A 26,513-nucleotide genomic window follows, 5' to 3' on the forward strand; every position below is an offset into this window, starting at 1 on the left:
AGAGACATGGAGAAGAGTGAAGTGTTGTGGGTTTCTCTAAGTGTTGCTGTTTGAGCCATTGGTTCTCCTGGAGGAGCTCATCATGACTAGCTTCCCCAGTGTGAGTTCGATCACTGTCACTGGAGGAGCTTGGGACCTTGGTAAGAGTGGCGGTGGTTTACTTTGGGGGAGCTCTGGTCTTTACATCGAGCACCACTTTCTGGCTCTGAAGGGTAAGACGTGTGCTATTTAATCCCCAGGAGAAACTTGTCATGCTGGCTTTCTGGCATGTACTCAGCTGTTCTTATCATCGGAGGAGCTTGGGACTTCCGTGTCATTGAGGATGGCTGTTGTGCTTTTCAGGACAGCCCTGGTCTTTATTATGAGCATGACTTCTTAGCTTCAGTGTAGAACCCTCAACCTAGTAGCACAGCTCCTTTACCTTGCAGACTTTCTAGCTTCTATGGCTGACCTCTGGGCCTTCCCAGCACAGATCCACAAGAGTCTGGTGGAATCCTTCTCGTGGGCTCTAGACCTCCAGTTAGACTTGTGTGAGGCACTGTCATGAGCTCTGGGTCTTCATCTGGACTCATGCAGGCATTGCTGTGGGATCCAGGCCCTTGGGCTGAATATTGTAGGTCTTTAGTATTGTGGACAGATTTCCTGCACTTTCTTGTGTTTTACTCTGGGTGACCATCATAAAATAATAATATAAATTCTGTGTCTTGATTCTAATTGTTCTCTTCACAACCCCTGACTACAATACTTGGCAAGATAAGATGAAAGGATCAAAGGAGGGGAAAGAAGAGACCAAAAAGGGGCTGGGGATTTAGCTCAGCGGCATAAGCGCCTGCCTTGCAAGCAGGCAGTCGTGAGTTTGATCCCTGGTACTGATAAAAAGGAAACACACACACACACACACACACACACACACACACACACACACACAGACACACAAAGAAGAGACCAAAAAAATTCTCTTCTGAGTATCCACGGCTATACATTTTTTGTGCATTCACGCTTAACAGGGCATTGTCTATGAGAAGTTTGTTGTTCTTCCAGAGATATACCATACAGTATTTGATTTTGCTAGCAAAAATTTCCCACAAAGACTCCCAAACATAAACTCATAATCTAAAATTTTAGAACACAAGAATCAGTCAACCTATCTGTACCAACTCCCCAAAGAATGTAATCATTACGTGCTGCAACAACACGTACCAATAAAAAGAATCAATCAACCTTGAAGCCAGGAGTGGTAGCATATGCCTGTGATTCCAATATTCTAGAGGCTGAGGCAGAAAGATTGTTTTAAATGTGAGGCCAGCATGGGCTAATAAACAGTACATTCAAGGACAGCCTAAATTACACAAGTGAGACTCTATCTCAAACAAAACAAAACATAACAAACAAATAAACATCAACCAACCTTGAGTAGAAAAGCCAATCTAAAGTCAGATTAAATACTCAAAAACTAAAGATATCCAAAATGAATATTTAAATGACTTACAGTATTAAAATAAAGCATTAAAGAAAATACTAAGGAAAAAACCAAGATACAATAAAAGGCAAGTCCATCTAAAACAGAACTCCTTGAAATAAAAAGTATCATCAATGAAGTTAATAAATGAACTAGCAGACTGGACACAAATGGAGAATCCTTATACCTGGAGGATAGGTTTAAAGAAATTAATCAAGTGTATTGTATGCTTCAAGAGAAAAGAAGGAATTTTGAATACTTTACCACAAAGAAATGTTTGAGGGACAAGTGTGACAATTACTCCAAATTGACCACAACTGTATACATTATTTTTAAATGTTAACATACTGTACTCTATAAATGTGAAAATTATATATCAGTTTAAATTTTTTTAATTTAATGAAATGAAAAGACAGCCCACCTAAATAAAGATAATTAGTCCAAATTCAAGGTTTTAGAGTAGAAGAATCTGACATTTATCTAATGACATGATGGGAGAAGAAAATAGTGAAAAGGAGACTTTTCAAAGGTAAATAATTACTAAGGATATTGCAGATTTGACAAACCTGTGTAGTAGAGGGAAAAAGCAATTTTAAAGAATCCTAAAACAGGCATGGTAGTGCACACCTTGCAGCACTTGGGAGACTAAGGCAGAAGCCTCACCAGGAGAGAGTAACACCCAGTCAAAGCCAGCCTGGGCTACATAGCAAGTCCCTATCTCCAAAACAAACAAACAAAAATCCTCAATAGCAACTATTGACAAAATATATCTTATTCAATGTAACCACACTGACAAAACAGAATTCTCTTCAATTTTGGAAAATTCTCAGCTACTATGTCTTCAAATATTTGTCCTGCTTCTTTTTCCATTCCTCTGAGACTCCAAATAGATGGTATCTGTTTCTTTACTCGTATGTTTTACATTCTTTTCTTTCTCTGTACTTCATTCTGTATGACTTCTGGTTGTTTCTGGCTGTTTGGCAGTAAATAGTCAAGTCACTTGTGGATAACACCAATACCATATAATCTAAGTAGCCAATCCTCATTTAAATGCCATTATAATAAAACAGATTTCTGCCAAACAAAAATCACAATGTCTTTTCATGTGCTGATACATGTTCATGTCATAACCATCTTATTTTTCTAATACTAGTTGTTACTTAGAATTCTAAGTGCCGGAGTTCATTGTCCAAATGAAATAGTCATTTCACCTCTAATATTTCTATCTAACCTCTTGTTGGGTTTCTGTCATAGGATTTCTCTAGAATTATGAAGTTTTCCTTCTTTTGGGCTCCAGAAATCTTTATTGCACAGGACCATGGACTACAGTAAGAAATAAGTGGGAAACGTATATTTTATTTGTAGTTAGGGGACAGACAACCTTTGGATAAAGCAAGTAGGAAAAGTAGAAGACCTCCAACACAAAAGATAATTTTTAGTTAAATTCCCATCTGAATAGAACAATCTGGAGAGTAATTCCCTTAAATATGTAACAATGTAGCCAGGTGCAGTAGCATAGGTGTTTTAAAGCTGCACTCAGGCAGCTAAGGCAGGAGGAGCATCCTAAATTTTGAGGATACCCTGAACTACTTAGTGAAATCCCCAGTTTCCAAATTGTGTGTGTGTGTGTACTATAGTAATGATTAAAAGGTCTTTGATCTAGGGCATTTCATCTATGGTTCATGTAGGGGAAAAAAAAAATCTAAAAGTTAAGGTTTCCTAAACTTTTCTATTGCATTGAATATAATAAAAAGTGATTTAACATCTCAATTTTGCCAATGGAAACATCCTGGAGTTTAAGATTATGTTATACAGGACTATTCTAAGCATTAATTTTCTGAGTTTTCCTTTATCCAAGTATAAAAAAAGAGAACTTGAAAATTTTTCAAAGAATAAAAATAATCCACATATACAAAATAATACCCCCACACTGGCAATAGAGCTGTTTAAAACATCAAGTCCTGACTGGAACAATAATACGTGCTGGATGTGATTAAACTTTGAGCTTAGCTGCCAGCTATGATTTGTCCCAATTAAAGCAGTTCTAATTTTTAGTCACTAAGGCTTGCCTCATCAAGTTTATGCCTCATTCTGATGTGCTGTAATTAGATTTATAACTTCAGTAAGTATTAAGTATTCAAAAAATCTAAGTAATAAGAATTTTGAAAAAATTTTGAAAAAAAGAACATTTCAAAAAAAAAAAATCAGTACAGTTCTGCCACCATCTACCAACTGGCTGTTCTAGTTATAGATTCTGATATAGATACAGTAACATTATTATTAAGCATATTATTTTCTTTTAAACTGCTTTTAATCTCAGCTACAAACAGAAGGAGTCATTCAAAAAGTAAATTATTAGAGCAGGCTATTTGCCCAGTATTCAGAGCAATGTTTCTTTTTATCCTCCCTCAGAGAAAAAGAGGGAGCATATGCATTCTTTGTATGCTGTAAGTTCGCTAAAAGTTCAAACTTTTAATCCTTATATTGTATACAGTAGTCTATCAGATTAGCTATTGTTTTAAAATGCTGCGAGATTAAAATCTTTCCTTTTCTATTTACAACTCTCATGAATACTAGCAAACTAATGTGGATAGATAAACCTTGCTCCATACTACTCACCTCTTATGTCCCGCCACTCCAGAAGAAAAATATTGCTACAGAAAGTCTTCTTGGAAACAGAACGCTTTATGTCCCCTGTACTATCTGTCCTCAACATTGCTTCTTAGTCTTTTGGTTAAGATCAAGTGTACTGTCCTCAACAAATGTAAACTAAAACCACTGTCATTTCCTAAAATGACAATATGGGTATCAATGTAAAAGAGGCAGAGTGCATCTAAAAATCAATAATCTTAACAACAAGAACTCATTACTGCAAGCGTAAACCAGATTTAGGTTTCAAATTCACACAGAAATACTCAATTTGCTGGAGCTAGTGGTGCTAGAAAGCTAATCTATTCTTTATAGCTGACCCTAATCCAACTTCAAGACTTACAAAATCACCTCTACCCAGTTAACCTCCAAGATTCAAAGACTAGGAAATCTCATCTTAATGGACAGCTTAATGAAACCCTATTTCAAAATAAAGAGTTGGAGATATAGCTAGGTTTTATGCCTAGTACAGAAAAGTGTAAATTTTTTATGCAAACTTTCAATTATCTGTATGCCTCTCCAATCAGTCAAGGGAAAACCTGCCCAATTACAAAAAGTAAAACACATTATCTTCAATGTAAGAGAAATTGACTTGCTAAACAGAATGCTTCAAGATTTTAAGTCTGTTCTTCAGAATACATAAAAGTTGGGTCTTTGCTTTTAACTAATTTTTACACTCCCTAAAAATGCCAACAGTTTAATTAGCAATCCCTAAGGGTGTGTTTATATGTCAACAGGATCAGACTGCTCTACGAATGAACAGAAGATCAGGCAGGTGTGGAGATACATGCTTATAATCCCTGCAACTAGTGAAGCTAAGGCAAAAGGATAGCCACAAGTTTAAAGCCAGCCCAGGCAACGTATGAAGGGGGGTTGGAAAAAAAGGGGAAATTTTGTATATTGTTTGTGGGACTATATATTAGTATGTCCACCACGGAAAACAATTTTTAGATTCCTAAAAAAATTTAAAAATACAATTACTATCTGATCTAGCAGTCATACTTCTAAAATCTGGATCTCAAAGAGATATTTACACTTCCATGCTTTGTATTTTACATTTTAAGAAAGAAGGAAATCCTGCCATTTTTAACAATATTTATGGACCTGGAAGACACCAGACCTAGAAGGACAGATAATACTACATTATCTTACATGTATGTGAAATCTTAAAATAGTCATAGAAACAAAAAGAATAGTGATTACTAAAAAATGAGTGGAAGGGGAAAACACAGAAATTGGTCAAAGGGTACTGGTTTCTGTAATGCAAAATAAATTAGTTCCAGACATTTATATTGTACAACATAGTGCTTACGATTAACAATATTGTAAGAAAGTTAAATTGCATACCTGTGTTAAGTCCTCTTAATACAAAAAGAAAAAATAAAGCAAAGTAGTGATAATGAATCTTTTAAGAGCTTTCAATGATACAAACAGGCCCCCTACTATGGCTCACATGCTTGCCATAGGTTCACCACCACTGCGTTAAAGCTAAAGAACAAAGATGATTAGAGAAAACTTTTGGGAGTGGCTAAGTTAATGGTATCAATAGTGAGGCATACTCACCTCCAAATACCAAGTTGCATAATTAAGTATGCACAACTTTTTGTATGTCAATCATACTTCAAAACAAAGTAGTGGGGAGGGATAAGGAAGAGGGAGAAGGCAAGGAGGGGTAGAGGAGGAAGAGGGAGGGGGAAGGAGGGAATGACCCATATAATCAAAGATCTTGGGAATCAAATAAGAGATGACAAAAAAATCATAAAGTTACTTTATTTTTCTGGGTTTTTATATTACTCACTGTATGTCAGCTTTTTAAAAAGAATTTAAATAAGGCTTACTTTCAGGGCTGAGGATACAGCTTGCTCAAGGCCCTTCACTGATTAGATATCTAGCACCACAAGAAAAAGAAGGAAGGCGGGAAGGAGGAAAGGAGGAAAGGAAGGCAGGAACGCCACCCTCACTTTCATTCATAACCTAGCCCTGGGGAGCATAGATAAATAGCAAAACTCAGAAAGGTTTTGGTCTAAGGCACAGATATATAGTTAGAAAAGTGAGTATCTTATTAGCCTTTTCAGATAATTGTGAATATAGCTGTTACTGCATGAAAAACATAGTGAGATTTTCTCAGTGATTACTTGCAAGGCCCAACTCTTGTGTCTTGAGATTCTTCAGGAGCCAGATACGTTGAGAATGGCAGTCTTTTTAAGCCATTACCCCCTACTGATCAAGAGTATAGTGATACCTACTGATTTATTTAGATTGCATATAATCTTGGTGCATTCCACTGAATCAGAGTTAGAATCAGGGTGTCAAACAATATTTCATAAAGCAAAAAAAAAAGTTTTATAAAGCACTCAAGGAATTCTGATACATGACAGGTATGCATTAAGTACAGAAAAAGGTGATACATACAGCACACATATGGGAAAGGGTGATAAGAAACTTAGAATGGACTACTACTTTTCACTGTATGCCATTTAAATCCTATTTAAACTATATTTTACACTTTGATAAAATGATGATATAAACAGCCTCATTTGAAACAATTTTAAGATATCAAACCTAGTAGTTAGTTAAAAAGAACATGTAATAGTAACTCCATTTCAGACAAAAAAATTTCCTTTTGAGTTAACTTATCATGTATTCCCCTAGTCTTCCTCATATTTCCGGGTAGTTCTAAATACTACACACACACACACACACACACACACACACACACACACACATATATTAAGCATTTCCTACCCAAATTAGGAATTTCCTCAAAGTTTTTTCTCAATAAGCAAGTTTACAATGTATACTTGTCAGAAACATCCAGAGCACCATGAAACAGATAAAACCTAACATTTGTAACTTCAATTAATAATTTGCATGTTTCTGCAATTAAGATTTTAAAAATTTACACATTGTAGAACTGTATAATCATTTTTTATAAGTATATCAGGAATACACAAACTTTCTATATTTCATTCAACAGAATTTGAGGCAGGGCATTGTGGCACACATCTTCAAGCCCAGCACTAGGGAGGTTAAAGCAGCAGGACTGCCTCAAATTCAAGACCAGCCTGGATTACAGAGCAAGACCAAAACAAAACAAAATTTCAACAGAGGGGTTGGGGATTTAGCTCAGCGACATAAGCGCCTGCCTTGCAAGCCTACAATCCTGAGTTCGATCGCTGGTACCAATTTAAAAAAAAAAAAATCTCAACAGAATTTGAATGCCTGGAGTACAAGTGATAAAACAGATACGATTGCAGCCCTCATGAAAGTTTAGATTCCAGGAACTCTGAATAATCATGACTGCTGAGTAAACATAAAATGTTACATTGCTGGAGGCTGGAAGGTAGAAGATAATATCCTCTTTGCATATGCCTATATTGTTTGACTTGTACATGGATTACTTTATAATAAAGAAAATATAAAATAGCAAAGTTTTAAAAGACAAGTCAAACGTTCTTCGTAAGGAAAATTAGAAGATATACATGTGTGAACAGAAAATAAAATTTACCTGTCATTCCATCTTCCTTATATGTAATGTACATGTTTTGTTTGTTTTTTGAGATAAGATATCACTATGTAATTCAGGCTGGCGCTAAACTTAGTATGTAGCCCAAGGAGCCTCAAATTCATGGCAATCCTCTTACCTCGGCCTTCTGAGTGCTAAAAGCCACCAAGCCTGGCTCTTGTAAAGCTTTTTTAGGGAAAAAAGTCTTCATAGACAGTAAAGATGATTTAAATATTAGCATTGTTGCTTAAAATACAGTTAAGTATTTTTTTTAATTGTTGGCAATGTACATCTTAGACTACGCTGTCTTTAATATAACTATCAGTTGTTGTTGCTGGGCATGGTGGCACTTGCCTATAGTCCAAGAATTCAGGAGTCTTAAGCAAGGAGATCACCATGAGTTCAAGTCCAGCCTAGGCTACATAGTGAGTTCAAGGCCAGCCTGAACTAGTAAGAAGATCCCGTCTCAAAAACACCAAAACCTAAATAAACGAACAGATCTTTTATAAGAAATACTCAATTTCCAAATGAGTATTTTCCTAGAAAGTATAATAATTATTAAAGTACTCTTCTTTCCTTCTATTACACTGAGTAGCTTTCTAAGCAACAGAATAAATACTAACTTCATTGAACTCTATGTAATTCAGGCTGGCTTCAAACTCAGTGACCCTTCTGACTCAGCCTCCTAAGTGCTAGAATTAGAGAGCTGGGATTACAGGCACTATGCCTGGCAGGAAGTGCACTTCTAATCTGCAGAGACAGTTATTTCAGAGTTGAGGTTCATGATCCTTCAGGGGTTTTGCAACTGAGCAAAGTAAAGGCATGCAATAATAGTGAACTATAAGACAAGATCTGAAACGATGTCAAGTATATTTATCCATATGAATACAATCAAAACAGAAGAAAATCCCAGTTCAATGATGACACTGTTTCATTTAGTTTATGGCACATAAAATTGAACTCCTTTGGAAAAAAATTATCCTGCCTAAATTCAAGAAAATCTTTTTTTTTTTTTTTTGGTACCAGGGATCAAACTCACAACCTCATGCTTACCCGGCAAGCACCTGAGCCACGGAGCTAAATCCCTGGCCATGAAAATCACTTTACCTTAACATATATGCAAGTTGGGCTGGGGATTTAGCTCAGCGGCATAAGCATCTGAGTTCGATCCCTGGTACTGATAAAAAAAAACATACGCAAGTACTTTGTGAAGTCAAGATTCATGACAATTAGTACATGAAAAACTATGGCCAAAGAATTTACCTAACCTGTGACATCATGATGACATAATCTTGTGACATCATTACCTGGCTGCTATGCTGCATCACTGGTCACATTTAAACTCACTCACATGAGAATAGTAAAAAAATTATAAGCTGAGATTCTCAGCCTCTTTGATGCCAGATTTCTTTGACATTTTGGTAAAATCTATGGAAACACTTGTCAGAATCACATTTTTAAATGTGTAGAATAAAATGCAAAGGTGGACTTAACAAAGTATTTTAATTGGATATAAAGTACTTCCAAGCAATGACAACAAAGACCTAGCAGTGGGTATAATTACTATAGTTACTGTGATGTAGTGATGAGCTTAAATTTCAAAGATAGCTAAAAATACCAAACTGTACATTATCAAGTGTATGATTTCTACTGGTCACAAAGTAAGATACTGCTGATACAACTACAGTCTACTGCCTAAATTGACAGTGGAAAAAAAAAAAATCCAAACTTTAGTTAACGAAAAGACAAATTTTTTCCCAAACAAGTAAATTCCATGCTCCTTGGAGAACCAATCTGCAGACCCCTGATAAGAAAACAGAAGACAAAATTAATAAAGTAAAAACAGCTTTGCTTCTCAAAACTCAGTAAGCCTAGCTACAAAAGATCCCATTATTCTCCAAAATAGTCCAACACAACAGAACAGTACCATTAGTCTTTTATTCATTTAATAATCTTCAGAAGATTTGGGCCGCAGCATGGTATGGTAGCACACACATGTAATCCAAGCACTTGGGAGGCTGAGATTGGATTACAAATTTTGAGGCCAGTCTGGGCTACCTAGCAAGACCCTATCTCAAAAACCAAAAAGAACAATGCTGCACAAAGCCCTGGGTTCAATCCTCAACACCATAAAAACACAAGCACACCATAGGAGGACTTATATAGAAGAACACAATCACGAGTAAGATACATTTTTCAACCAATGACCAAATATGCAATTTACCATACCAGTGCGTTTTGAGCAACTTCTTCACATAAATTGTAATCAGACCAAATTCAACCACTGTGAGAATTGTGATTAGCAATAAACTGGATCCCTTTGCACTATAGTGGCATCCTTCAATGGTTCAGCCTTTGTAACCAATGTCACTGTTGTGGTGGATGTGAACTCATCCTATCATTATGGTACTATAGCCCCAGAAAACTAACCATCATTTCCATAACGTTGTTATTGCTGTTTTAATCCCTACTCTAAAGGGTAGAGCTAGGGATCAAATGTATCATGTTAGTACTCTTTCTCCCTGCACTGTAAAATCTCCACCCTTCAAAAAATACAGGGAAGAATGCATGAAAGAAAATGTCAATTTGTTAGGGCAAATTAAAGTTCAACATACATGACCTAAAATGGTAACTTAAAGCACAACATACTTAAGACTTAATTCTACACAGACAAATAATTTGGTAGGCACTGGGAAGCCACAGGAGTTTCTGATTAGAGAAATGACATGATCAGGAACTGGGAGCACAATATAGGACAGAGCAGAGCATAATGACAATGACAGAAAGTAAAAGGCCACTGTGCTAATTACAGCAGCAGCTTATAAACTAGGCAGTAAAAATAAAAATGAAGAGGAAGGGATACACTAGGGGATGTATTAAGATGTCTCAAGAGATTTTGTTATTTTTGAACACTGTGGATTGAATCAGGGCTTTATGTATGCTAGCATCCTACCTAGCATATCTAGGTAAGAGTTACATCCCCAGTTCCTTTTATTTTTTGAGACAGGTTCTCACTATATTGCCTGGTTGGTCTTGAACTTGTCATCTTCCTACCTCAGCTTTCCAAGTAGATGAGATTACAGGCATGCACCACCACGCTCAGGTGACTCAGAGATATTAAGCATGATTACCTGGAAGAATGGTGGAGTCACAAGAAAAGACTAGGTGTAAGTGCAGAAGAGAAATTGAGGCTAAAGATAGTGATTTTTAAGTGACACAGTAAGTTACCAAGTAAGTAACTGGAAAAGTAAACTGCAAAAACAGTAGTCAACCTCTGTCCTCTAATTTAAAATCTGAAATTTGGTTAAAACTAGAATTTAATTTGGCAGCGCTTTCATCAGCTACTCCCCAAAAGTTATAGGAATAGATTAACTCTCAAGAAAGAACAGAGAAGATCAAAAGAAATCCTATCAATTAAAAAGCATAATTTTTGAATTTCTTTGAGACAGGTATTGATGTGTAGTTCAGCTTGGCCTTGAGCTCATTACGTAGCTCATGCTGGCCTCAAATTCACAGTGATCCTTCTGTCTCAGCCTCCCGAGTGCTAGAATTATAGGCATTTGCTACCATGCTAGTTTTAAAAACATAATTTTTAAATGTTTCAAATAAAGCCATTTGAAATGCTAATACTAAGTGCTAAATCTTTTCAAAAACTTAATAACATTTAAAGATGTACCTTCATATATTTAAATTCCTCCCCAAAAATGTCTCAATGCTACACTGAAAATAAACTTTACCCTTCCTATGAAAACTGTGTTTCTCTTCATAGATATATTCTAGCTAATAAATTAAGAATGGTATAAAGGCCCAATTAAATTACTGCTATCTGAAGCCATTACTGAAATGATGGAATAAGTTAATATAACAGAAAGAACAACAACCAAACATGACTTCTAATGAAGTACATATTACTCCCTATCAATTAATTATACTTCCCTTTTCCTTGTAGACTCATACCAGCAATCAAACTTCACCCAATCTACTGACCAATTTACAAATAATAAAAGAGATAAACTAAGATATATTAAAACTATATCACAGGAGCTGGGCATGGTATATGCACCCGTAATCCTAGAAGTTTGGGAGGTTGAGGCTGGAAGATTTCAAATTTGAGCCCAATTTGGTCAACTTAGCAACTAATGGAAACCCTATCTTAAAATAAAAAAACCTGCAAAGAGGTCTGGGGGTAGTGTGAAGGCCCTATGTTCAATCTCTAATACTCCAAAATCATCATAATAATAATAACCTATACCAGAGATACATTCATGAAAATCCAGAATGAAGGAAACTAGAGGAAGCATGAACTATTTTTACAACAAATAAATTATAAGGAAAACAACAGAAGCAGGATAAATCTTTAGATAATAAGATTTAAGAAACACAGTTAGATGCAATGTCCTTAATCAAACCAACCAATTATTTTAAAAACTTAAGAACAGGAAACTAAAGTCATGAAAATCTGAAGAATGACAATACTTAGTGTAAATTTTTAAAGGTAGGATAGTGATATTGTAATTAAGAATTTCTTAAGAATGGTATCTTTAGCAGGGGATTTAGCTCAGCAGTAAAAATGCCTGCCTGGCAAGTGCAAGATCGTGAGTTCAATCCCCAGTACCAAAAAAAAAAAAAAAAAAAGGTATCTTTGGGCTGGAGATACAGATAGCTCAGCGGCATAGAGCCTGCCTGGCAATCATGAGGTTCTGAGTTTGATTCCCAGTCCCCCACTCAAAGTTATCTTTCAGTCCAGCATGGTGGCACATGCCCGTGATTCCAGCATTTGGGAGGCTGAGACAAGAGGATCACTATGAGTTTGAGGCCAGGCCAGGTTACATAGTGAATTCAAAGTCAGCCTGAACTACATGGCAAGACCCAGTCTCAAATAAAATAAAATAAAATAAAATAAAATAAAATAAATAATGGTGTCTTTCAGAAATACGTACTGTAATATTTACAGATGAAGAAAATTACATCTAGGATTTGCTTCATAAAAATTCTGTGAGATTCACATCTATTGTAGAAAATAATTAGGGATAGAAATGAAACAATGGCTGAATTCCGTGTTTTGAAAATTTCTATAGTAGACTGTTTAGAAAGGAAGAACACCACAAAATAGATGTCAGGAATGTCATCAACAGAAGCAGAAGAAAAATGGAATAGTTTCGAATTTTTCTTCAAGCTTTATAAACTGAGCTACCCTGGTCTAGCCATACAACCAGTGGTTTAATGGAGACAAACTTCTATTTGTTCCAGCTAGAACCCTGGGAGGTAGACTTAGTTTCTTCTGCTTTTCCAAGTCTCTCATGTCTGCCGACCTACCACCAAATCCTGCTTCGCCTTCTCTTCCATCCCGCCACTGCTGCCCAACTTTTCCAACACTCATCTCATTCCACTCTTCCCAAGTGCCTCCCTTTAATTGGCTCTTCACTGCATATGGAATAATGCTCCTAAAATGCAAACCTTGGATCAGGCAGATCTTCAACTCCACTGGAAATTCTTAAATTGCTTTCAATCAGCTTTCAAGAGTGGTGTTTTTAAGAATTTTTGCCTAGTCGCTTCCCTAATTCAATTCCTTCAAATGGCTTAAGACATCCATTTCTTCTCATTCTTTGTGACTCCTGCATTATATTTTAGCTTTGGCAAAATCCATTGAGTTCTTGCACTGTCTGTACTGACTGCAGCTCTACTAATACCTGAAATGCACTTTCCACCTATCTTCACCCTTTGTCTACCTTCCTCCTATTCATTCTTCAAGCCTCAGGTTAAATAGCATTTCCTCCGAAAAGTCAACCCACATGGCTTCCCTCCAAAACTGGGTGTCTACTCATACCTGCACAATAGTGTGTTCCCACATAGCACCCCACACTTGTGTGTGGAGAGTACTTGTGCTAATTATACATTTTATCTGTTTTCCAGTTAAGACAGCAAGTCTCCAGGACAGCAAGTACTGAGATTTGTTCATTGCTGAACCTTAAATTTCTCACAGTGCTTGACAGCCACAAAAGACTGAATAGATACAATTCATAACTTTCTGGACTGTTACCTTTTCCCAGTCCTAATATGAAACAAAACAAAACAGCCACATAGGCATTTATACACAGGTCTGAATTCCATATAGGAATACACATTATGAGATGAACTGAAAACTGCTGGAACGAAGGACAGAATCTGGGACAGTATTACTCTTAAAAACAACTATTTTCAGCCTAAGATAATATGTATCAATATTGATAAATTAGAGAAAACTCAGAAGTGCTAACCTGACAAAATAGGAGACAAAAGACACTTTGTTCTGGCCCAATCATTAACAAATTTTCATACTTTAGATATTAAGTCACTTAATCTCCTTAGCCTCGTTCCCTTCTCTGTAAAATAACAGAATCAACCAGCTGGTCTTTAAGATTTTTTTCAGCTAATATTGCATGCCTTCATATATATTTAAAGGGTAAAAAGACACGCAAACAATTCAAACACTAATCAGATAATATCATCCTACTGTGGAATGATTTTTTTCTTTCTTAATCTGTTTAAAGATGTTGTAGTTTACTATGTTAAGCTTTATAGCTAAATCAGTAAATCTATTCAGCAATAAAAGCTCACAAGTAGCATGCCTATAATTCTAGCACTAGAGAGGCTGAAGCAGGAGGATCAATGTGAGTTCAGCGCCAGCTTAGATTACAAAGTGAGTTTAAGGCAAGAACTGCACAGTGAAACTGTCTCAAAAAGACGAAAAAAAAAAAAAAAAAAACAACCAAAGCTCACAAAATACTCTTTGGACTATTATTAGCTCCAATAATTTAACAAGGCTGCTGCAATCTAATGAAACAGCGTGTATTTAAACCCCAAATGAATTTATTGAAGTATATTCAATTTTGGCTTAAATTTTAAAATTTATCAGGCCAGAGATATAGGTCAGCGGTACAGCGCCTGGCTGGCAAGCCAAGTCCTCAGTTCGATTCCCGGTTTACTCCCCACCCTTCAAAGAAAGAAAAAAAGAAAAAAAAAGAAAAGAAAAACTTATGGTCTGTTTAAGGGTTAGATGCTTTTACTTCTTTACCATTTCCATGGCAATCTTAAGGCAAAATTATACCCCAGGGTTTAAGATTTGGGCTTAAGGCCACTACTTAACACCTAAATAAACAACTTGGGAGATAGTGATAAAAAGTTGTTTACTAACAACCTAATTCCTTTCTACACTCTTCCAGACCCTCCCATAATCCAGAGTTCATCCTATCACGAAATGCCAGTAGATTTCCCACACTTAGTTTAACAGGGAACTGACATGTACACATTTTATTTCCGAACCAGAATAATTTTTAAAAGATTTCTAAACTAGTAATAGCAAAGTAGCCTGTAAATATTTTACTATCAGTAGCACCCAGTTTATAATCGGCCACTGGAAACGCAAGGAAAGCCTTTAGTAGTAGCACGTGTGCCCTGGTTTAGACTGATTACAAATTGGGGCTTTTTTTTTTTAACTAGTGCTTGCTGTACCAAATACGTCACGACAAAGAAACAAAATGTTAAAATGCACAAGTTAAAAAAAAAAAAAAAAAAAAAGATGTACTTGGGACAACAAGAGTGCATCTGACCATCTATAAACGCTACCCTTCCGAGAGTCTCAACAAGGCCGTCTTCAGGCCGAGCGGGAAGCGCCTCTACCGCCACAGGTAGCACGACAAAGACCTCCACCCCCACCCCGCGCGGCACAGTCCCGGAGGCTGCGGGCCGGCAGCTCCCCTCAGCCAAGTCTCCTCGAGCCCTGCAGTCTCGCTCGGCTGTGGGCACTACAGCGCCTCACACCACTCTTGCAAGTCATCAGGTGGGACTAGGATTGGCAGGGAAGAAGGCTGGGCGGGCATGCCACGAGTCCGAAATAACTCCCGCCGAGTCCCCCACCTCCCCGCAAGAGGCAGAAGTCCGGAGGCACCACGTGAATTGGCCCCACGTCGCCCCTTTTCGCAGGTCAAAAGCATCTCTCAGGAGCCGCTTAAGATTAAAGGGGAAGCAACTTGCCCAAGGTCACCGGGTACCTTGACCCGACTCCCGAACCGGGCCAGCAGCCGACACCTGATCCACGGGAGCCCAAGATGCGGTTAGGAGAGTCGCTGACCCCGGCGCTTCAAGGTCTCCTTCACCAGCGCCGCGTCTGCGGCACCACGAGGGAGCCCGTGATCAGGATGCCCTCTGTCGGAAAGCCTCCCTCCCCCAAAGACTGAGGACCTCAGCACCCAGAAGGTCCCTCTGCCTCACTGGGGCAAGCGAGGGCACCAGAGGGTCCGCGCCAAGTGTCGCCGGCTGCGACCGAACTAACCGTTAGGCGAGCGGCTGGGGGAGCCAGGCGTGTGGCTGACGCGGGGAGAGAGCAGGAGATCCTCTGGCCCGGGGGCCCGGCTCGTGTCCTTCGCCTGCCGCTTAGTTCGCTCGCTGGAGCACCCACGCGGACTAGTCACGTCGCAGCTCGCCACTTTGTCTGGCGGGGCTAGAGCGGCCGCCTTATATCCCGCGGGGGGGCGGAGCATGCGCACAGTGGGCGGAGTCGGTCGCCGGCTGCCGCCCCCTCCCCGCCATACCTACACCCTACAGCAACTCGTGCCTCCCAGGGCTCGCGGGTGCGCGTTCCCGCGCCCGCGTGCCGGCGCCCCCTCCCCACCACGTGACAGGCGGCGCGCGCTCTGCCTCGCGGCCCCACCCCCCGCGCGGCTTCCCCTGTGGACCCTGGCCTGTTCTGAGGGGCTCAAGGCTGCTTACGCGTGTCCGGGACGACAGCGCCCGCCTCATGCATTTCTGGTAGAGAACTGGGAAAAGCGGCCCAAGGTCCCGGCCTTAAATGGAAGGGACGGGCGCACGGAGTAGCCACAGAGCGACTGGAAGAGGAGGGACCGGGCAGCGTTTGAATGGACGTGGTGCAGCCTCCACGGAAAAGGCGTTCGGGGCCGGCGCCAGAGCCCGGGCAGTGGACTGAGATGCACGGAAGCCAACTGGGCCTGGCGCTTGGGTTCCTGAGCTCGGGGCCTGTTCCTTCTCTATAAAACGAAGACAGTAATAGAACAGACCTCATACGTAGGCGCGTAGGAAGTTTCCGTGAGAGAATGTGCGAAACTTTTTCACCCCAGAGCCTGGTCTGTGTCGGTTACCGAATGAATGGTGGGTATTAGAGAGCAGTCGGTGAGGAGAGCAGGTAAGAAGTGGGGGGACTGGCCAGAGGGTCAGAAGTCCGGAGATGCGAGCGTGTAGAGGGACCGAATTGTTAGGGACCCTGAAGGTTTGGGACAGGATAGAATTATAGTTTACAGTATTGGAAGGTGGGTTATATGCTAAGCACTTCACCTGAATGGTTTGTATAATCCCCACCTCCCTGGGAAACAAGTACCACTTCGAAAATACAGTAATAGAAAGTGGTCACCACTTTCTATCTAGTACCTGATTTTTGTTCTAAGCCATTGTATGTTCTTGGCTAAGGCCAGACAGCAGAGTGGGTCTGTTGAAGGGCCCGGTTTGTTCATGAAGTGTCTCTGATCTCTAGAGCAATTGAAAGAAAGCAAAGTATGAGAAAAGGCCTCTGCTTTTAAAGAGTTCACAAGTTTTGGGGGAGATTTTAAGTCAGGCATGAATGACCAACATTTGTTGAGCACCTGCTGCACACCAGAACTTGCTCTTCCCTTCACATGTTCATCCCACTGCTCGCCCCCACAGAATTTTCACAACTCTGTGAGTAAGCCTTACAGTTCTGTTTTACAAATGAGGAACCTGAGATTGAGGAGTGGAGATTGGAGGATCAGATCCAGAGAGGTCCCAGTACTTTCTCTCACCCATTCTGCTTTTTTCACACAATCAAAAAGTAACCACTCAAGGTGTTTTAAGATAGTAAGTTTGCGAGCAATAATTGTTTATTTATTTATTTATTTATTTATTTTTAATCTGGAATCAAACTCAGGACCTCACACCCGGGAATCAGGCACTGCACCACTGAGCTGAATCCCCAGCCCCGATAGTTGCTTTCAATGTTTGACAAATACAAAAAAAAAAAAAAGAGGAGGATTTTAAGTCGTTAAGGTGAACAGGATTTACAACACTAGTGCTTTAGGATTGTTAGGGTGGCAGTAACACTCAGGTAAATACTGTAGGAAAAAAGTCAGGGAGACAAAATAGTAAATTGTGGTTCAGTTACAAATTTATAAGGACCTGCGTGTGGAAAGTGGTAAAATGATTCCCAGCATATTGGCGGTAGATTCACAGTATGGGCCTGGCAGCCAGATTGCCAGGTTTCAACTTTGATATTTGACACTTACTAACTACTTGCCCTTTGGCAAATCATTTTACTTGACAGAGCCCTACTCTCTATTTTGTATAATATGTACCTCATAAGGTTATTATAATAATTATTTCAGACCTTTTTTTTCCCCGGCAAACTGAATCTTGCTAAGCAAAGACTTAACTACCACTGAGCTACATCTAGCAGTTTTTTAAAATGCTGTTTGTTTTAAATTTGAAAATCTGGTTTGCAGGGCTGGGGATGTAGATCAGTGGTAAAGTACTGACCTAACATAGGTGAAACCCTGAGTTCTATCCTTAGCACTGCAAAATATAAAGAGGAACGAAAAAGGAACACCAGATTTTTCATGAATTTTGTTCCAAAGTTTAAAGCCCCCTCACTTCAATAGAACCTGTTGAAGATTCTGAACATGGTCTTCATGTCACATATTTTGTCTTATATTGTAATTTTGTATTTCTGTTATTGAACATAGCCACCAAGCGGGCTCAGCAGCTCAAGCCCTTGCCTGGTAAGTGTGAGGTTGTAAGTTCAATCTCTGGTACCAAAAAAAAGGAAAAATGGAAAATAGCCATCAAAGTAGTAGACACTGCAGCCCCTACAAAAACTAGACCTGCCCCCCTGGAATTAGGGCTGTAAAAAGAATTCTGGCTTTGTTTGGAATCAGAAGACCCAGTCCCCATAACTGCTATCTGGGCAGTTAATTTACTAAACTCTTCTGGTCTTCAGTAAACTGAAGACAGTACTTTGTAGAGGAAACTAAAGATACTACTTAGGAGCCAAAACTGTTGTGTTAAAAAAAAAAATCAGCTTGTATTTGCAAAAGTGATTGGTAATCCTTGGAAAGTCTTCCACAAGTATTAATATTATTTGCTTTTGTATAGTACGTAAGGAAAAGATAAAACCCCAAGTTGCACAGCTGAAAAGTAGTAATAGGGTGAGTGAGCTAGAAAAAAAGAAGTAATACAAGTAAAATCCTTATTCTTCTGCCAACTTTTTTCTAAGCCCCAAGATACTGAAGAAAAAATTCGGATGTGTAGGATCAGAAATTTAAAGCTGAAAGGATATATCTAACACATCCCTTACTTTGTTTTGAGATAAGAGTTTCACTATGTAGTGTGATCTGGCCTTGAACTCAATTTATGTAGCTCAGGCTGGCCTCAAGCTCATCTACTTCAGCCTCCCAAGTGCTGTGATTATGGGTGTGTACCACCATGCCTGCCTTACGTTTTATAGAAGTGAAATTTAAGACCCAGAGAAGTAAAAAATGTTTTCTAAGACCAGTCATCTAGTGAAAGGCATGATCAGAAAAACTAAATCCCAAAGCTCCAGGTTCTCTTTTTATATCATGTATATACAATAGTCTTTTAAGATAAAAAGCATCTTGCCATGGGGTCTTTCAAAATGATTACATCAAAACCAAAAATGTCCTGGTGCTCTCTAGTGGCTTTTAGCTTTACAGTAAAATCCTTGAAATCCACACCCTGGCTTACTGTGGGTTGATAGACTTCATGATGCTTTGGTTATTTGCCTCTGGGAAATGTACTGTACTATTTGCAGGCTTAAGCGAGCACAACATCTGAAGATTCAACCCCCAATGCAGAAAAAAATCAACCAACCAAAAAAGCAAAAAAACCAAATTAGTGACAGGGTAAGAAATTCAAATGCAAAATTTGAAAATAACAGTATAGGTACTCTTTAAGATGACTAAGTTGCTCACTTGGAAAAAAATTGAATATTTTCTTTGGAGAGTTACTGTTTTCATAATGGAAGAAATAGGAAGTTGCTGTTATCCCCATTTCACTAATAAACAATACAAGAAAATATTTTTTCAAACAATGTCTAAGAATACTCATAATTTATAATAATTTAATGGGGGATATGAAAAGTGAAATTTATTTTTGGGCTATGATGAAAAAAAGATTTGCCAAGCAGTCAACTAGAGTTAAGAAAATAATGCTTATCCTTAAAACTTTTTCTTTGTTTTCCTTGTACTGGGTATTAAACCCAGTGGCCTTTCAATTGAACTACATCCCCAGCCCTTTCAAAAAAATTTTGGAAAAAAAAATTTTTCGGAGCCAGGCGTGGTGGCTCACGCCTGTAATCCCAGCACTCAGGAGGCTGAGGCAGGAGGATCATTGCGAGTTTGAGAGCAGCCTGTACTACAAAGTGAGCTCAAGGCCAGCCTGAACTGATAGACTCTGTCTCAAAATTATAGAGTTAGGATTTTGCTATGCAGTTCAGGCTAGCCTTGAACTCACTTTGTAGCCCAGGCTGGCTCTGAACTCTCAGCAATGCTCCTACCTCCGCCTCTTGATCTTGCTCTTTTTTGGACACTTTAGTCTACAGTAGTTTAATATCCTAATCATGTACTCCTCGCTGGTTCCTTACTATCGTAAGATAATTTGGTCAAAACTGATAGAAAACAAAGTGCTTGCCATAAAAATTTCAGTATGACACATTAGTCAAAAATTATTTCCAGCCACTGATTTTTTTGATATGTTTGGAAATTTTGATGGCACAATCCACATGGATGCTGAGAATATTTCTTTATGACCTGTTTATCTTCTAATTCAATTTCTTTTTGACCTGACAACCTGAGCCTGTCTTTATTTGTAGTGCTTCAGTTCCCATACTCTCACTTCATTCTGTGACCTGCTATGGTTGGTTTCTGCTAGCAAGCGTTCCTTCTGTATATAGTCCTATTTGCTAAGCCTCTTTTTTTCCTCAGTCCTGGCTACTAAGGTCCTAATCCTGAGTATCTTTTTTTTCCCCTCTTTCTTCTCTCCCTCATTCTTGTCCATAATAAAATATTTAGGCAGATAGAATGAGGGAAGATTAGTAATAATAAATTGATGATGGCTAAGATTTATGCAATACTTAGGCATTGCTCTAAACATTTTATATGTATTAACATTAATTCCTTACAACATCACTATAAAGTAGATACTAATGTAATCCCCATTTTACAGACAATACAGATATAGAGCTGGAGATGTGCCTCAGTGATAGAGCTCTTGTATGCATAAGGCCCTGGTTTTGATCCTCAGCATCACACACAAACACACACACACACACACACACACACACACACACACACATACCACAAAACAACAACAAAACCCACAGATGCAGAGAGGTTAAGTAACATGCCCAAGGTCACATAATCAGTACTTTCTGGCATTATCAAGAAGTAATCATTGAGTTTTCACCAAAAACACATGAGTAGAAGTCATCATTTGTAACTGTTCATATGATAGCATATAAATGTGTAAAGTTTGAGGCCAATCCTGACTTAGACTCTTGGTAGAGCTAAATAACCAATATGAATGCTGCCTTTGAAACCAGAAGGTGCACTACAGGGAACTACCCACTGCTTATCTGAGTATAGAGGAGTGTGTAAGTCTCTAGGCAGATAAATTGGGGCAGGAATACTGGCATGTGTTTTTTTAATGGCTTAAGGTTAAGATAACCTATGGGGTGGGGTGGCTCAGTGGTAGAGCATTTGCCTAATATTCAGGAGGGCTGGATTCAGTCTCCAACCCTAGGAAAAAACAGTAGTAACTGCAGAGTTCAGTTTCTGGTTACGTTTGAGAGCTGTAAATTTGTCATGAGTTCAAGTACCACACATTGCATGTAACTCATGTACCCAGGTGAGGCCTGGGGATTATCAAATCTGCTTCTGAGTTGTATATTGATAGAGTGAAATGTTGCCTGCCCCACCTTATCTTTTACACAAATCATGGGTTCAGATGTTGTACCTGCTACTGTACCACAATATGATTTATCTTTTTGTGGTTGTATAATAAGATCATAACCCATTTTCTAGTGGGTAAGGTATAAAAGTTTCCCTAAATAAGTTAGATGGTCTCATTATCCACCATTTAAAGAAGAGAGTCCTCACACGAAAACACTTGGTATGGCAAGCAGTTGAAAGGTAGTATTTCTAGATATATCATTTTAGGGTATGGCCTTAACAGGAGTTAAGAATCATTGAGGGCCTCCTTACTAGTAGAAGGAAAGGGCCTCCGCCTGTTCCTGGAGAACCAAAAATGAAAGGTTGTGTTTTGTACATTTGTTTATTGATGCACCACTCTGCCTATCCCTTAACTTGTTTAATCAGAATCAAGAATGCAAACTGAAAAGACTTCGAGGCCTAGGAAAAATTAACTAGCTTCAGTATAAGACAGTATGGAGTAGGGAGCACCATGGGGAAAGAAAAGTCATATCCTTCTACACATCAAAATTCAAACATTTAAAATGTACTTCATGAAACACTTCCACATGCAGCACTCTATATATCCAAGTTTGTTTGATTTTTTTTTTCTTTTTTTTTTTTTTCCAGACAGCAAGGATGGCCTTGAACTCACTATATAGTCCCAGCTGGCCTGGAATTCAGTGATCATCCTGACTCAGCCTACCGATTGCTGGGATTATAGGTGTGTACCACTTAACCTAGTTGACATTAATGTAAATAATATACTATTTAGTTATTCAAAAGAAAACAAAACTTATAAAATTCCTTATACTTTGTTTTAAATCAATATAAAGAAAAGCCAACAACCACAGGAAATTGTGTGGGAAGTTAGATATTGAGGAATGGGGAGGTAGGTGAGTGAGTGGGGCAAACAAAACACAGCAGCAGGCAAGTCTGTTACAGCGTGGTCCCTTCTACTGTATTTAAGAGATAGACTAATTGGTTCATGGTAGTATATCCCTGTAATCCTAGCACTCTGGAGGCTGAGGCAGGAGAATTAAAAATTTGAACTCAGCCTGCACAATTTAGTAAGACACTCCGTTGGAGCTACTGTACTGTGTTTGTCATTCCCTCAGATGCACCTTGCTACTTTGTCTCATGTACACTAGCCACAGCAGGAGTTACAATACCATAAATTGCATGCCATGTAAGGAGCCAATGAGAGCACAAAGCCTTAAATTATAGATGGGCAGCACATCAGTGTGCCCATAGAAGACTTGGAATGACCTTCATCTTATGCCCTATCAGGCCCAGACAGGCTGGATAAAGGAGTTTCATTTCTATTTCCAATTAAAAGATTAGTCAATCTGGGAGCTTTTTAGCAACAGCAGGTATAACCCTTGTCTCATTCATCACTTACTTGATCAGTCCAGACAAGACCCATATCATGCATGAAACAGCCCAAACATGCTTTAACCTTAACACAGAAGTACATAATTTAGGCTTTGGTGACTACTAAGACCACTTACAGAATCCAGGGGAATGAGAGTCATAGATTCCAAGAGTTCCCAGGGGAACTCCTAGTCTCTGCAACCATCATCCTAAAAAAAGGCCTACAAAGGACCTGGGGCAGTACTGTTCCTTCCTTGCAAATACACAAGAGTGTCACTAAGATATTTTTCTGCTTAGTCACATCGAGTAATTTTTAGTTTATCAGTATTATAAAGCTAAGTTTTAAGCCTAGGTTTACTTACCACATACCACATTCTTAAATGCTAGATATATTTTTTTCCTTAGTCAATTTGTTTAACATCCTGAAGTCATAGGAAAGGATGAGGGTGATGAGGAAGGTAAGAAGCAGAAAATGCAGGGCTGTTTCACAGTTCCATCCCTGAATCTTTGTATGTGCTGTTTCTTCAGAGAAAATGCTTTTTTCTGTTCTGGGGATGTAACTCAGTGGAAGAGTTTCTTTGGTATACATAAGACCCTGAATTATGTAAGGCAGGAGGCAGACTCAAGGGCAGTGATGATAAACCTGATAGAGCTTCAATGATACAAACAGCCTGCTGCAGCACATGTGTCATAGGTTCAACAGTCATTGCCCAGTGATCCAGTTCTATTATATAATTTAAACCTTTTGTTTTAATTTGGCTTTCTTATTAATGTGAATTAATTCATAGTTATTTGCTAACCATATTCCTCCCATCTAATTATTTTTTCAACCTCAAATTGCTTAGGAAAGTCACCTCCCAATTTTTTTTTTTTTTGGCAGAGTCCCATAGCATGGGCTGGCTTCCAGCTTGCAGCAGTTCTCTTGCCTCAGCCACCATGGAGTGCCACCATGCTCAACCCTAATTTTTTGGAATATACTTCATTTCCTATTTTCTTCCCACGATGCATGATTATTTTGGAAATAGAGTTAGCTTGCAAATTAAATTCCTTATCTAACCCTACCCCTTCTAGAACACCTGTATCTTTTTTTTAATTGTCTTTTTTAACATTATATAGTCATAAATTTTACCACTCCATGGAAAGATTTCCTGAGGGATATTAATGGATCTGCTGATGTAATAAGGGAATTCAAGCAAAAATTTAGACAATCTGTGTACTTTAAAATTCAGGCATTTCTAACTGTAATACTTGTCTACTATTAAGAGTTCAAAAACTGGGGAGTGGTTGGTTAGTTCCTACTGAGGCAGAAAGATTTCAAGTTTGAGGCCAGCCTGGGCAATTTTAGCAAGACTTTTTTAAAAATACAGTTTAAAAAAAAAAAAAAAAAGACGAAGGAGAAGGAGGAGAAGGGAAAAGAAAATCGAAGGAAGAAAAGAAAGAAAAAAGAGAGAAAATTAGATAAAAAGGGCTTCCAGTCCTTTTTCCAATGTACTTCAGTGGTAGGGTGCTTGCTTCATATGTGCAAAGCCCTGAGTTCAGTCCCCAGTACTGCAAAGAAAAATAACGACTTTAGAATTTAGAAATTATATTGAGTATCAGATAGCCACGTAAATGTTTTGAGATCTAATTTGTACATATTTCATATAGAAATCTTTTCATCAGATTAAAGTATATTCTTTTCATGGAAAAGAAGGCTAGTGGTAATACATTTTAGTGTAGATAAAGGTCTAGAGTCTAATATTTCATACCTTTGGTGGTAATTTTGTGTGTCCTTTACACTCATTAGAAAAAAAAGAACATACTCTAAGGACAAACTTTTTTATCAACACATTGGCAGGAGATTTAAATTTTGTGTTAGTGTTTGGTGTGAATTATTGCCAACTTGGAAGCTTAACCTTTCTAAGAAACTGTCTACTAGGAATTGGCTGTTTCTCACTCTTTTTTTTTTTTTTTTTTGGAAACAAGATCCTGTTATGTATCTCAGGCTGGCTTTCCTGCCTCAGCCTCCAGAATTCTGGAATTACAAGCATGCACCACCACACTTAGCATAATTCATTTTTTTGAAATGTTAGCGTACTCCTTTTTGAAGAAATTACAAGACAATTTTAACTCTCTAAAGAACATTTTTCACTTAAGTATCCAGTACAACTGTAGTATAATTTCTTTTGTCCCTGCACCCTTTGTTTTTGTACACTGGAAAGTATCCAAAAATAAAGGCATTCAGAAATGTCAGCACACACAGATGAAGGTTAAGGATGTTCCTATGAAACAGATGCTGGCTTTCAGTCTTTCTCCTGGCTACTTTCTCTTAGCCTTCTACCTTTGTCAGGAAAAGAAGAGGTTACTCTATAGTATCCTTTTGCATTCAAAATACATGTGAAATCTGGTTCAATTAAATCTTATATCAGAATTGTTGGAAGGGAATAAATTATTACTGTATGATTTGGGGTTACAATCTTAAATAGTGATTTTTGTTTATAACTTGCTTGAAAAACAGTGGGCGGTGAAAGATATTGTTGCAAAGAAACTGAATGTTTTTTCTTTAACAGTTTAACTTTCTATCTTCTCTCCCTCAAAATGTATCACTATAAATGTCTTACAAGCAAGGCTGTTTTTTTTTAATCAGACAGTTTGATACTTGTAGATGTATTAGATGAAAATGTATTGCTGAAGATGTATGGCTAATAAATATTTGTTGGTTATTTCCAAGTAGTTACTGTCAGTATAACAATGATGATACAGGGGCTAGGGATATAGCTCAGCAGCCTGATAAGCACCTGTCTGGCAAGCATGAGGTCATGAGTTTGATCCTTGTTACCAAAAAAAAAAAAAAAAAAAAAAAAAAAGTACAAAATGATAATACAGGGCTGGGTATTTAGCTCAGTGGTGCAGGGCCTGCCTGGCAAGCATAAGGTCCTGAGTTCAATTCTCAGTACCCAAAATAATAATATTGATGATGATGACTATAATGACACATAGTAGCCTCTTATAGAACCTAGGGCCTTTTTTATTTTCATTTTGAAAGAGAATCTCTCTAAACTACTAAATTGCCAAGTTGCTGGGCTCAAATTTTAAAGCCTCAGACTCCCAAGAGTGCTGGAATTATAATCCTTTGCCACCAAGCCCGGAAAAGTAGTCAACATTTGATAGCATGTCTGTACCAGGCACATTGTCAATATTTTATGTAGAGTTGCCCAGTGAAAAACCACTTTTATCTAGTTGTCTTTTATTGTTCTGGCAAACTCTTAATCTATGCTGCAATAAATTCCACAAATTATTCTTCACCTCCCCAACAAGAATAACTGGAATTCCAGTGTTTTATCCTTGTTATTTTGATTCTGTGCAAGTCTATAAAGCTGATCTGAATACACAGTCAGTAACTGCTTTATCTTAAGACATAGACTGTAAGCAAAACCTAAAGTAACTTTGTACTTGGCCTAAGCCCTTCATTTTAGCTATACTGAAGAGAAGCAATTTTGAAAATGAAGTCTGCTCTGCTTTTGATTATCTTTCAGAGATATTTCAGTCATAGCCATCTTCC

The 26,513-nt window shown here is 38.3% G+C and overlaps 1 protein-coding gene and 1 long non-coding RNA gene across 15 annotated transcripts in view; one reads left to right on the forward strand and one right to left on the reverse strand.

The window, feature by feature from the left end:
* The window catches only part of Slc16a1 (solute carrier family 16 member 1), a 36,691-nt gene extending 20,602 nt beyond the window's left edge, over positions 1-16,089 (reverse strand). The window contains exon 1 of the mRNA XM_005007887.4: positions 15,925-16,089. The gene's annotated coding sequence lies outside the window, so the exon portion shown is untranslated. The remainder of the gene's footprint in view (positions 1-15,924) is intronic.
* An 88-nt stretch (positions 16,090-16,177) lies between these two features.
* The window catches only part of LOC106025564 (uncharacterized), a 72,083-nt gene continuing 61,747 nt past the window's right edge, over positions 16,178-26,513 (forward strand). For 7 of the 14 annotated variants that reach the window (XR_010049596.1, XR_010049592.1, XR_010049585.1 and 4 more), the window contains exons 1-2: positions 16,250-16,791; positions 22,229-22,322. This is a non-coding gene — a long non-coding RNA (uncharacterized LOC106025564). Of the gene's footprint in view, positions 16,792-22,228; positions 22,323-26,513 lie in introns of all 14 variants that reach the window. The other 7 variants (XR_010049600.1, XR_010049584.1, XR_010049586.1 and 4 more) reach the window with 4 other exon arrangements.

Source organism: Cavia porcellus, unplaced genomic scaffold, assembly GCF_034190915.1.
Source record: "Cavia porcellus strain 051 isolate PalLab524CR breed Dunkin Hartley unplaced genomic scaffold, mCavPor4.1 scaffold_1, whole genome shotgun sequence".
NCBI classification, from domain to species: domain Eukaryota; kingdom Metazoa; phylum Chordata; class Mammalia; order Rodentia; family Caviidae; genus Cavia; species Cavia porcellus.